Here is a 13,279-nt window from a genome sequence, read left to right as displayed (position 1 = left end):
TTCAAAGTTTCCAGGAAAGAATTGTCTGTGTAATTTGGTCTATTTATAGATTTCCATTTCCACTTGAACTGATAAACTTGATTTTCATATATGTCGAATTGTATGTTTTTCTGTAGATGAAACACGTTTGCATGTTTGGCTGACCTGCTGTGAACTGACTAAAAGATGTTAGTTATGCTAGCTTAGCAATTGGAATTCATTAATTGGAAGTGCACCAATTAAACACTGCCTTTATTTGACAGCGCCACCAAGTAACAATACAAGAAAACAGCAATCGATACACACACAACAAGGAGGAATAAATAAATGAAATACAGACATTTTAAAATACACAGGTCTATTACTCCTCTGTAATAGACTCTAATTGTGTAAACACTATATATAATAGTCATCATCAATATTTGGATACTTGAAATCTGTATGAACTGAATAGTTAATTATTATCCAGTGAAATAAGATGGAATGCATTAATCGAATAAACAACTATGTGGTCATTACCAGTATGGTATTGTTTAAAGTCTACAGCTTTTTGAACATCTTTGTTAGGGAATTCCAACAATTCTGGATCTGAATTTATAATCATTTTAATACCCTTGTTAAGGTAGGCTGCCATTGATCATTTTCAAACCTCACAGTGGAGGAGGAAGTGCATCTCTGTCTCTACCTCCCCTGTCGAGCAATGACCACATACATGCTCCTCTCTGGGCAGCCATGTCTGCCTGTATCTTCCTGTTCCTACTGCCAGTTGGTGGTCACTGAGTCTGTATTTGGTCAGGATCCATCTCTGCTGCGTAGTTCTGACAGAGTGGAGATACTCAGCCAATTTACATTCTCTGTTTAGAGTCAAATAATAATTTAGTCTATTTTGGGTTTTTGTTTCATTTCTTCAATGTTCTAAATATAGATCTTTTGACTGATTTATATTAGCTTTATTCTGTTGTGTTGTTTTGAATCAGTGCTGATGTGAACCTGATTGGTTAGCTTCACTATCAGCTGACTGAGTAGGCTGTTTTCAGGGTTCGGCTCTTGGGTTTTTAGCGCTTTGAATGGAGGTGTTGTCTTTTGGACTTGAATTTAGATGTGTCCAAAATGTTATTGCCCATTTTTGTATGTTTAACAGTAATGGGAAACGTCCCAGTTCTCTCTCTCTCTCTCTCTCTCTCTCTCTCTCTCTCTCTCGCTCTCTCTCTCTCTCTCTCTCTCTCTCTCTCTCTTTATATGAGTGCATGCTGGGAGTGAGCATGGTGGCTGAGAGCATTTGGAGTGTGTGAGTTTGAATTTTCTAACTCTTTTGCTTGTTTTTTTGTCTTTTTCTCTGTGTTAATGTGTTTACACTATATTGCTCTGAATATCAGTGTTTTGTTAGAGTAGTTTTGTTGTTTTTTCCAGTACCAGAGGCTGCTGGTGATGCCACTTGGCATGTCTGCAGGTACCAGCTTTGGTTTGGACAAACTGACTCGCGAGCATGCGATAAAACATTTGAACTTCTGTGTAGGTACCAGATCAAGTCGGTCCGCCAGATCAGCTCGGGGTCCTAGCTGTGTGTTCAGTAGAGTAGTGATGACGTACTTCCTTGTGGTCTTCGTTTGTAAATTAATATTAGTTTTGGGTTTTTTTTCCTGCTATTAAAAAAGTATTGACCAAACTCAAAAAGAAGCCTGTGGTCAAGATTTGTCCCTCAAAGAAAAAAAAGGAAAATTAGTAATTTCAAAGATAATAAATCTCCTGGTAACGATGGCCTTATAGGTGAATTTTATAAGGTATTTCAAGATCATTTTTCTGAATTCTTATCATATGTTTTTAGGGAGGCTATGGAAGTTTGTAAACTTCTTTAAACTATGTGCCAAGGTTTAATTACCTTGATACCTAAACCCAATATAGGTCAGTTATTGCTTGATAATAGGAGGCCAATGACCTCAAGGATTATTCCATCCTTCTCAAGGACTCAAGGAACCTACTGAAGGACCAAAGGATCCTCTTCAAGGCCCATGGAATCTCCCTAAGGATGACTACAAACTATTCAAAGACACACGGAACAACAGTCAGGAGCCCAAATGAACACTGAAACATGTTTTTCTAGCTGTAATCATTCCTCCTGTTCATACTGACCATTAGAAGATCCCTTCATAACTTACAATGTAAGTGATGGGGGACAATATCCACAGTCCTCCTTCTGTGCAAAAATGTATTTAAAAGTGTATCTGAAGCTAATATGAAGCTTCAGCATCCAAATGAGTCAAATCACGTAGATATCTTTCAATGTTACAGTCTTTTTAATGCCAAAGTCCCTCTTTTTGTTACTATACTTCCACCGCAGCTCAACAGGGAAACACTGTCTGAGGAAACACAAAGAGGGAATTTGATGCTAAAAAGACTGTAAATGTGGCAGATATCCACTTGATATGACAAACTCAGACTGCTGAAGCCTCATATAACCTTCACATCAACTTTTAAATGCATTTTTACACTAAATGAGTGTGTGGACACACTGTGGATTTTGGCCACCATCACTTACATTGAAAGAACATTTGAAGGGGATATTTGAATAGCCAGTATGAACAGGACGAATGATTACAGTGAGGAAAAACTCTTTCACTGTTCATATGGACACCTAACTGTTGTTTTAAGACACACTTGAAAAATTGTCAACCCATCCTTTAAAGTTACCTGGAACATTTTGAACACTGAATCTGTAAATAAAAGGATTTTCTTTCTGCACAACACTTACATCTAGTGTTGAGCAGGTGGAATTACATCAACAGTAAAACCATCATCATCACCACCAGGGGCCATCGCTTGGCCTATTTTGGGGGGGGGGGGGGTAATCATTTTTCATTAAAATCGATCGACTTGTACCATTGCATCTCCAAATTCACAATGTACCTAGAGTGCTGGGCACCAGGACCAGGGGGAGGCTGCTGCTGCTCTAATCCAGCATTTCCATTGGCTGTGCTGCCCACTCTGCACTTCCTGTACCATCTTTGGTAGAGACTGTAACAGTAGTTGGAAATCACTGTTGTGACAAGATGTTGGATAAAACTCAACCAAGATAAACATAGTACACAGAGTGAAATAGTAATTAGTTACAGAGTTAAGATACCTAGCTCCAATATGAATTTGTGGCAAATGATGGTCAATGTAGTGTAAGAGAATTTCTTAAGACTTGAAGTTCTCTGAAGAATTGAAAACACAGAGTAATGAATCTTTCTCTCTTTACTCTTACATGCCAGCATGGAGAAGGGCACACAGCCGTTCTGCTGAACAACCAAACAGTCTCAGCTTAAATACAGTATGTCCTAGTAGGAATTTGACAGAGAGAGGGTAATAAAGTAATAAAGTGATAAAGTAACAACGTTGTAAAATAATAAAGCACATAGCCTAACTAATGACCACTGCTAAACTCTTGATGACCTCCTACCAAATTGGACACAGTAAATTCTCCTACCAAGTATCAACAAGCTTCAACAGGCAGATGTCCTTTGGCAGTCTACAAAAGTTAAGGCACATACTTTGACACAATAAATCCCTTACATTCCCCCCTTTTGACACATAGTGTCAAACTAATATTTACGCAATAACATTAATGACATCACAATGTAAAAAAAAAAGGATTCATTATTAAGACAATGCAAAAAAAACTCAAAGAAAACTCATAATTTGTCATCATTTAAATCATTTTCCCTGAATGGATTTCAAATAATTGTCTTTTCTTCCCAATCAAACATTCTTGTGTGGCACTTATGTCGTCATTTTCTTCTGGAGTCTCCTGATACTGCGTTGGTAACATGCGCCTCTTCCCCGGATCTTCATACTCCATCAATGATCTTATGTTATCATTCCTTGGTGAAAGAACAGCTGTGGCATCTCTTCCTGTATATGATGACCAGGATATGACTCCAACAACAGTGGAGATTAATCCAATGATGGAAACAGCAGCCACCATCCTGTTAAGCCACTGTTTTGTTGGGAAGTCCATCATTGGGGAAAGCTTTGCACTGGGATTCATGGATCCACGTGTCCCTCTCAGCTCTCAGCTATCCGGATAGCGGTTGGAGTTGTCAGCAACACCTGGTATGGTCCTGCCCACCAGGTCTGGTGCCAGTGTTTCCTTCTGAGATCTTTCACCACCACCCAATCTCCAGGCTGGATGCTGTGGAGCTGTACTGCTGTTGGTTCAGGAAGGGCAGCTTTCACCTTAGGAAAGATAACTTTTAAGGTGTTATTAAGGGCACAACAGTAACTTATCATGTCATCATCCATGCTCATCAGAGTTTCAGCCATCAGTATTGCTAGTTTTGTTTTTAGGTTCTGAATAGCTCTTTCAACTGCACCCCTACCAGGTACATGATAAGCACAGTGAGTTTTTAGATTGATCTGAAGGCTCCCTGAAAGGCTTTGAATTTCATTATTTACAAAATGGGTGCCATTATCACTAGTCAATTTGGATAGGAGGCCCAAATGGAATTACCTCCCTCAACAAAGCTTTTGCTACTGATGTAGCACTTGCATGCCTACATGGAAAGCATTCAATCCATTTCGAAAACATGTCTACAATTACAAGACAGTATTTAAACCCCTACATGGGGTGAGTTCAATAAAGTCCATCATTAAATGTTCAAAAGGGCCTTCAGGTTTTGGATGGGTTGACAATGGCATTTGGATACCTCTACCAACATTGTTGGTGGCAGAAATCACATATTTTTTTACAAAATTTTTCAGGAAACATTGAAAATCCTGGTGTATACCACAATCTGTTTACAATATCCACTATACCCCCTTTTGGTACATGGTCCGACCCATGCATCAATTTTGAAAGAAAAGGGGAAAATGGATTTTGGGAGTGCTGAGAGTCCCTTTGGATTTACCCAGACCCCAGTTTGAAGTTGAGTACACCTATTCTTTCTCTATAGTGCTCTTTCCTTATCATCAGCTCCTGTTTGCAACAGGAGCTGATGGGGAGCTGGAAAAACATCATGTTGAACAGAAACAGGCATTTGCAGAATGGGGGAGACAGGTGAGAGTGAAGCTGTTTTAGCTGCTACGTCAGCAGTTGCATTACCCTGTGACACTGGATCAGTCGAACCTGTATGAGCTTGACGTTTGCATACCGCAACAGAAATAGGTAAAAGTAAGGCAGATAAAAGGTTAGTGATAAGCAGTTTGTGTGCTATAGGTTTGCCTGTAGATGTGAGGAAACCTCGGTTTTTCCACAAAGCATGAAAGTTAAGACAGACATTAAATGCATATTGAGAATCAGTGTAAACTGTGATATTCTGTCCTGTTCCTAAAATGAAAGCATGTGTTAGTGCAAACAGTTCAGCTGCTTGGGCAGACAAATTATTAGGCAGTTTGGCACTTTCCACTACATTGTGTTCGGTACATATGGCACAAGGAGACCCATTGTCTGGATTCCGTATGGCACTCCCATCTACAAAAAACACAAGATCAGGGTTAAAAAGGGGTGTGTCATACAGGGCCTGGTTTTGACATCATTTCCACAACTTCCACACAGGAATGTGGTTCTCCATCTTCAGCTGTTGGGAGCACTGTAGACGGGTTAAGAACATTACAATACTTCAGGGTGATTTGTGACATGGTTAGTAAAACATTTTGCCAATGTAGTAGTTGTGCAGGTGTTAAATGAGCAGTCTTTGCTTTTAAGATAAGGGAATGAACAGCATGCGGGACATGAACAGTTAAAGGATACATAGCAACAATATCAGCTGTGCTTAAAACTGCTTCAGTCGTAGCTGCTACAGCTCTTAGACATGCTACCATAGCTCTCTCTGTTGTAGAAAGACGTTTGGAGTAGTACCCTATTGGTTTCTGTTTGTCACCATGAGATTGAGTGAGTACTGCTGACATAAAACCCTCCCGTTCAGATACAAAAAGATTAAATGGGTTGGTCGGATCTGGAAGTCCTAAACAAGGAGAGCTGGGCAATGCTTGTTTTAAGTCAGTAAAAGCTTTGTCTGCCTCAGTCGTCCAAGTCAAAGAGTCAGTCATGGCCAAATGTTTACCCCCATGGGTGATATCATATGGGGGTTGGGAGATCTCCGCAAAGTCTCTAATCCATGGACAGCAATAGCCTGCTAAACCCAAAAATTACATCATTTGCTTTTTTGTTTTTGGCTTTGGAACCAATATTGCTTGGATACGGTCCGGACCTAATTTGCGCCCCTCCAGTGTGATTATATGACCAAGATACCGTACTGACTGGGAGACAAGCTTCAACTTCTCTTTTGAAACTTTATGACCATTTTCTGCCATAAAACAAAGTAATTATACTATATCAACTTGACAATCTTTCTGTGTGGGTGAACAGACAAGGAGGTCATCAACGTAAGTGTACTCCCACACAGTGGTTGTACACTTGTGGTCTTCAACTACAGCCATGGCAAATAAGGTGTGGCTGGAAGCAAATCCCTGTGACATTCGTGTCTAGATATACTGTTTACCATTGAAAGTAAAAGCAAACCAGAACTGTGAGTCAGGATGGACAGGAATGCTAAAATATGGATTCTCTAAATCAATGACAGCATGAACCTGATGGAACCTGTGATAGTAATGTTGCACCATTTGGTACAGTTGGGGCTGGATGTTGCACAGCATCATTTATTGCTCTACGATAAGATAAGATTACTCTCAGCCTGACTATGAACTCCCTTTCATTGATTAATCTAGTCTCCAATCATAAATGTATTCTATTTGACTCCTACATCCAGGCAACTGTTCCAAGTCAGAAGCGAACAGTATGTTCCCGCATTTTTCATAACCAGTCTGCTTCAAATTTCTCATCTATTTTTTCTGATTTATATAATGGCCATATTCAACCCTCTAATATGAATGATTTGGTCATTAATTTCAATAACCTGTGTTCCTTTGCATTAGATGCCATCACACCTATTACAACCAGGTCAGTAGCAGCTACCAAATCATCACCATGGATAAATGATGCTATCCGTAGCTGTAAGCAGGAATGCAGGAGGGCTGAGCACAGATGGAAAAAGACAAAACTCAATGTTCACTTTCAATACATGAAAGAACTTTTAACTTTGCTCAATCAAAAAATCAAGGATGCAAGAACAGCTTATTTATCAGACTTAATTACTGCTAATAAACACAATCCGCAAGCTCTGTTTAGCACAATCAATCAGCTTGTACAACACACTCCCGCTACTATCTGTGCCACCTCAACTGAAGCTACCTCAATTTTATTGATCTTTTTGTCAACAAGATCAATAGAATTAGATCCAACATTGTGCTCCCATCCACTGCTTTTGATCCACCTAATAGTGTTTCAAATTTACTAACCCATTTTGCCCCTATTACCATGCAAAACCTTATAGAGACAATTTCTCATCTGTGCCTGTCTTCCTGCAATCTTGATATCTTACCCCCCAAATTCTTTTCAGAGGTCCTTCCTGTCACTGGCCCTGCTGTACTCACTATTATAAACATGTCCCTCACCTCTGGTTATGTCCCTGATCAGTTTAAGACAGCCCCTTCAAAAACAAACCCAGCCTTGATCCAGCTGTTTTGAACAATTTCAGACCCATCTCAAAATTACCTTTCATTTCCAAAATACTGGCTGAGCAGCTTCTTCGAGTTGTTGAAGGGAATAATGTCCTTGATAAATTTCAATCTGGTTTTCATCAAAATCACAGTACTGAAACTTCTCTGTTATAAGTCATGAATGACATCCTTATGCAGGCTGATAAGGGGGAACTCTCCATCGTGGTCTTACTTGACTTGAGTGCTGCCTTTGACACCATTGATCACTCCATCCTCATTAATCGACTAAATACATGTGTTGGTATCTCAGGGAAAGCTCTAGAATGGTTTATGTCATATTTGTCAAATAGAAGTTTTTCTGTCTCCATGGGTAACTATGTGTTCTCATCCACTCCGCTGCTATATGGGGTGCCTCAGGGGTCAATCCTTGGTCCTATTTTTTTCTCTTTGTATATGCTTCCAGATAATCAGTCACTTTGGTTGTATATCTTATCATTGCTATGCAGATGACAGCTATATTTTTCAGTAAAACCAGATGATTTTAGCAACCTAAACACTCTCCACAGCTGTTTAGTTGCGATAAAGGACTGGATGTCTGTCACCTCTCTTCAACTAAATTCTGACAAAACTGAGCTTCTCATTATTGGCCCTGAAAATACTGCTAAAGGCATCATATAGCATATTGGTCCACTTGCCCCCTATGTCAAAACCAACACCAGGAATCTCGGCGTTATATTTGACCCAAATTGAAATTTGAACACCATGTCAATAAATTGGTTCAATCCTGCTTTTTTCAACTCAGGAACATTGTAAAAGTCAGACCATTATTGTCGGCCTCTGAGAAGCTTCTCCTTCAGTTCATTATATCCCTGCAGCATCTGAAATCAGCAGGACTGATATGTTGATAAGTCTGCAGCCTCTGAGAAGGGCCGCGCCAGAGCGCAGCGCCGTTACACATGGCCATTCACTGCGTTTACTTTCATTAAATCACCTGATGACACCAGGCTGCTACAGTGTAACCACACACACCTCTATACACATCAGACTGATTGGTTATAACTCGATATTCTGATATCCTGAGAGGTTGGGTTAGCAGCTCATCAGCTTCTTTTATAACTTCTTTTATAAATTACTTTATAACTAAAGTAGCATCTCCTGTTTGATCCCTGAGACACATTACAATGGTGTAACATTAATTACTAAACTATGTGACCATGTACCAGGTGAGATACATTAGGCTATAATTATTGCTGAAGCACAGCATTGGTCCAATAGGCTATAATCATATTAACGGCTCCGCCAAATCAATTTTTTATTTTTTATTTTTTATTTCTATTTCTTCATTATTATAGTAACCACTCCATCTGTCTTTGATGGAGATTTGTGGTGATGTGTGTTCATGTTGTGACTCTCTGAACCATCCAGACATTTCCTGAAGAAAAGCTTTCCGTTTGTTGAGCTATGATGGCACAAGTGTTTCAGAGCTATGAGAGTAGTGATGTGACACCAGTTGATCTATATTCACTCAGCCCTTTTGCACGTTGCGCTGCTGCACATACATGAACCAAAATAGCAGGTGGCAGGTGCGCATGGATATGTCCACACAGTCTGTGACCTACCACACTGCACTTGGCATTTATTATTAAAATTTCAAATGAACTGAGGTTGGAATGCATGCTTTTGCATCCACATCGAACCTGAAGAGGAAATTCTACTGACAATTCCTATAAAATAAAGCCAGATATCATTGCTCAGGATAGATACTCCATCAATAAAGAAGCCAATGTCTGATTTCACCTATGGATTGCACATATTTCTGTTACTGACATGTAAACTACTCTATATAGTAAGTGGACAGGTTAGGCTATAATACCACTACCATTCAGACATATTGCCAGTGCGCTATTCTCTGTTTGAGAAAAAACGTTAACCATTAAACGGGGAGTAACAGTGCTTTTTGTAAGACGTCAAAAGCCAAAAAGGTTGGAAACCACTGGTTTCAATAACAATGTGTTGTATTTTGAAAGCTTGTTATATTATCCATTGTCTCAAATCTTAATCTGAAAAGTAACTAAAGCTGTCAAATAAATGTAGTGGAGTAGAAAGTACAATATTTCCCTCTGAAATGTAGTGGAGTGGAAGTATAAAGTAGCATTAAATGGAAATACTAAATCAAAGTACAAGTACCTCGAAATTGTACTTAAATATAATACTTCTGATCAGGGTTGGTTGGTTGCTCTTCGCTCCAGACTCCAAACTAAAGGAGACTGAGCCTTTGACTGCACTTTGAAACTGTCCCCCATTGGATTTAAGATCTGTGGAAACCTTTAAAAAGCAGCTCAAGACCTGTTTAGACTTACCTTTGAGTAGTAGTGTTCTATTTATCTGTTTCTATTCTATTTACTATTCTTTTATTGTGTCTCTATTTGCTTTTTGTCTTCATTTTTTTATTGTGAAGCACTTTGTGACATCTGACCTAGAACGGACCTTTACAAATAAACTTTACTTACTTAAATTATTAAATGCCATGAAAAAAAGAAAATATAAAGCACATTTTTTTGCTGTCTAGTTAAGGCATCTAAGTCAAACATCCTAATATTCATACGTACATTTAATATTTAATATTAAATTCACCGCTCGCACTTTAAGCTGTATGTGATTCTAGAAAGCTCAGAGCAACTTGAAATGGTGACAAGCAAAATGTTTATCTCTGTTTATAGCCACACACAACCATATACTGATGACTTACAATAAAGAAGGAGGGAGGAACAAACAGGTAGGGAGTAAAGGTGAACTCTGTTCCGGGTCCATTTTAAAGTCGACAGAGCAGAAGAAGGAAAACAGCAAGCCTGAGGCAGGGTGAGTGTTCATAATGATTATATATATATATATAGTGTGTGTGTGTGTGTGTGCATGTGATATATGTTTTGTTTACAATAGTAACCCACAAATAAGACTGTTATATATTATTACTCTTTTTGTTTACATAATGAGGTGAGGAATTGGACAGAAAGTGTGATAGTTGTTGCTGGCAGAGGAGGATTGGTGATGCAGCATGATTGTTACAGTATTAAGATTATTATCTCATTGTCAGAGGGTGTAATTTAGTCTCCGTGGATTTATCTGTTTTACTTCATCTGTTGACACAGAACACAAGTTTACTGGAAAATAACAGTTCTTAGTACAATTAGTACAGTATTTTGTACAAGTCTTTGTGTCTATACCTAACAACATCTCCTTTTTTCTTTTCCTGGTTTCTGCGTCCACACAGTTATGTAACGTTACACAATGGTTCGGTTAAAATAGAGAGAAGTCACAGTTGCGAATGACTCAGATGTTTATCTGAAGTCTGTTTGTTGGATTTAAACCAGAGTTTATCTTTGTGATGGCTGGAAAACACACATGGTTGTAGTTTAAGTAATGTAAACTAATTAGGAGCTACTAACTTGTGAGGTACAACTGGGTTTATTAAACTGTGTATGTATGTGTGTCTCCAGTGTTACTGGTTTACCTCTCAGACTCCTCCTTCTGACAATATTACTATCACTGCTACTGTTAGTATTACAGCTAAATTATTAACATAATATATTACTTTGAAGTTTGAAAATTACCAGACCTCTGTAGTTCCTTATCTTGCATTCTTAGCCCCAACTCTGTGGAATCATCTTCCACAATCTGTTAGATCGGCTGAATCTTTGGACTGTTTTAAAACGAAACCTCAAAACCCATTTATATCTGCAAGCCTTTCTTTAGACCTCCCTTCTTTTTCCCATGTCCTACTTTATTTCATTCTAGTTGATTTCTCTCTGTTTCATGTTTGTCTATTTTATTAATCTATCTGTTTCAATTTTGCATGTGTCTGTGAAGTGCTTTGTAACTGTGTGTTTTAAAAAGTGCTATATAAATAAAAGCTTACTTACTTACTTATCTCTGCTAGAGGCTAGCAGCTCAAGGCTACATTAGTCTCTTGAGAGGAAAGAAGAATGTGCAGAATAAAAAATGATATCTCTAGTTCTGCTGCATTGATTTCAATCCTGTTTTTAGAACTATCCATCGTGAATCTGGCAATGTTACAAGAAAGCAATACTGAATGAGTGGAGTCCTTTTTTAGTTATGCATTCATGAAGCCAGATATATTATAGATTCTATGTCTGAAGGGATCATAGTGATGAGATTGGATGGTTAAAAAATAGTTATCCTATGTTGGGCCAACTTTGAGCAAGGGCACATAAAGTTGTAAAAAATATAGATATTTTTAAAAAATTGTATAATGGAAGATCATTCCAAGAAAGGCAGTAAGAGGGTGTATCCTTCAACAATGTCTTGTTCAGATGCATTTCAGTTGTAGAGCAAAAATACTTGCTGTAAGGTGCAGCCACAGTTTCTTCCTTTCCTGGTGTTAAGCCAATAGAAAGAAGTCAAGCGAATCCAGGTAATGTGAAAACAGCCAACCTTGAACTATCCATCTTGAATCCGGCAATGTTACAAGAAAGCAATGCTGAATCAGCAGACACTGTATGCCTGTTGGCTCATGAACAACAGCTGCCCTCTGACCTCTCAGTTTAAGCACAAGGAATGACAATGGTGAAGTGTATTATCTCATCATTATTATTTTCCCTTCAGGTTTTCGCAGGCCAAACAGCTCCCCTCCGTGTCCAACATTATCCACTGACCTTTCATGAACTCCTGTAGAGATATGTAAGCATGCACTAATTGCCACAGGAGACTGGGGAACATGCCCCCCCCCCCCCCCCCAATGTATGAAAGGAAGAAATTTGACCCCCTCAAAAATTGTCATCCATCGATACAGGTTCAAGCCATAGACTGTAAAAAAAATATGGATGCAGTCACCATGATGTCACCCAATCGGTTTGTGGACTGCTGTTTTGAAACCTCGAGTTTAGCAATTTGACAGTCACCATCTTGGATTTGAACATCACCATCTTTGATTTTTGGAGCTATAAGTGACCAGAATGCAGGTTTAAGGCACTTCTGCATTGGCTTCACTTTTCAGACTGGGAGTTACTCTTTGGTTCAAGCTCATGAAACTGCACTGTCAGTTACTGTCTGTGTTTAATTACACTCAGTCGGGTGGAGGCAGTATTGATTGTACTAATACCTAGTGGCGTACCACAAAATAAATAAAAGAAGAAGACGCTGGCGCGTGTGTGTATATGAGACAGAGGCAAAAGAAGCAGACAGAAACTGGACTGATATGATGTGGGTCCGAGGTGAGCACCAAGACATTGTTTGTTGTTGGCAGCGCGTTGCGTCCATACGTCCTGTTGTCTCTTTCTGTCTCTTAACCCACTAATATTATTTCTCCTATCAGTGTTGCAGTGTTTACGTGCATGTATGCTATGTATGGTATTAGTTAGTGAGTTAAAGGGCCAAACTGTTTAAATCCCCAACAGGCAGGCATGATAATGTTATTTTATGTTTATGGTACTTGTTTGTCGGTACATAAATGATTTGATTCTCTATCACTGCTTGCCTTGCAGTCAGAACAACTCAGCAACTATGAGTGAGTCACGAGGTAAAAGGAAGGGGCCAGATATAAGGCATTTCTTTACGAAACAGCCTAAAAGACAAGTGAGTTCTACAAACTGTCAGCATTGTTTGGGATGATTCATTATCACATCGTATTGGCAAAGAGAGAAAGAATGTCTTTGCAGTTAAAGGCAATTCTGCACTTAATTTTACCTACATGCTGGTGGTTAAATTGATTCATGTCATTCTCTGTATTTGCCTTACTCATCCTAAT

The 13,279-nt window shown here is 38.9% G+C and overlaps 1 protein-coding gene across 3 annotated transcripts in view; it reads left to right on the top strand.

The window, feature by feature from the left end:
• The window catches only part of LOC122975307 (NACHT, LRR and PYD domains-containing protein 12-like), a 28,234-nt gene that overhangs the window by 14,859 nt on the left and 96 nt on the right, over positions 1 to 13,279 (top strand). For all 3 annotated transcript variants that reach the window (XM_044343678.1, XM_044343677.1, XM_044343679.1), the window contains one exon: positions 10,305 to 10,313. The gene's annotated coding sequence lies outside the window, so the exon portion shown is untranslated. The remainder of the gene's footprint in view (positions 1 to 10,304; positions 10,314 to 13,279) is intronic.

The sequence above is a fragment of the Thunnus albacares genome, chromosome 23 (assembly GCF_914725855.1).
Source record: "Thunnus albacares chromosome 23, fThuAlb1.1, whole genome shotgun sequence".
Lineage (NCBI taxonomy): Eukaryota > Metazoa > Chordata > Actinopteri > Scombriformes > Scombridae > Thunnus > Thunnus albacares.
The sequence above is the reverse complement of the archived record's forward strand: the minus strand, read 5'-3'. Positions and strand labels throughout refer to the sequence as shown.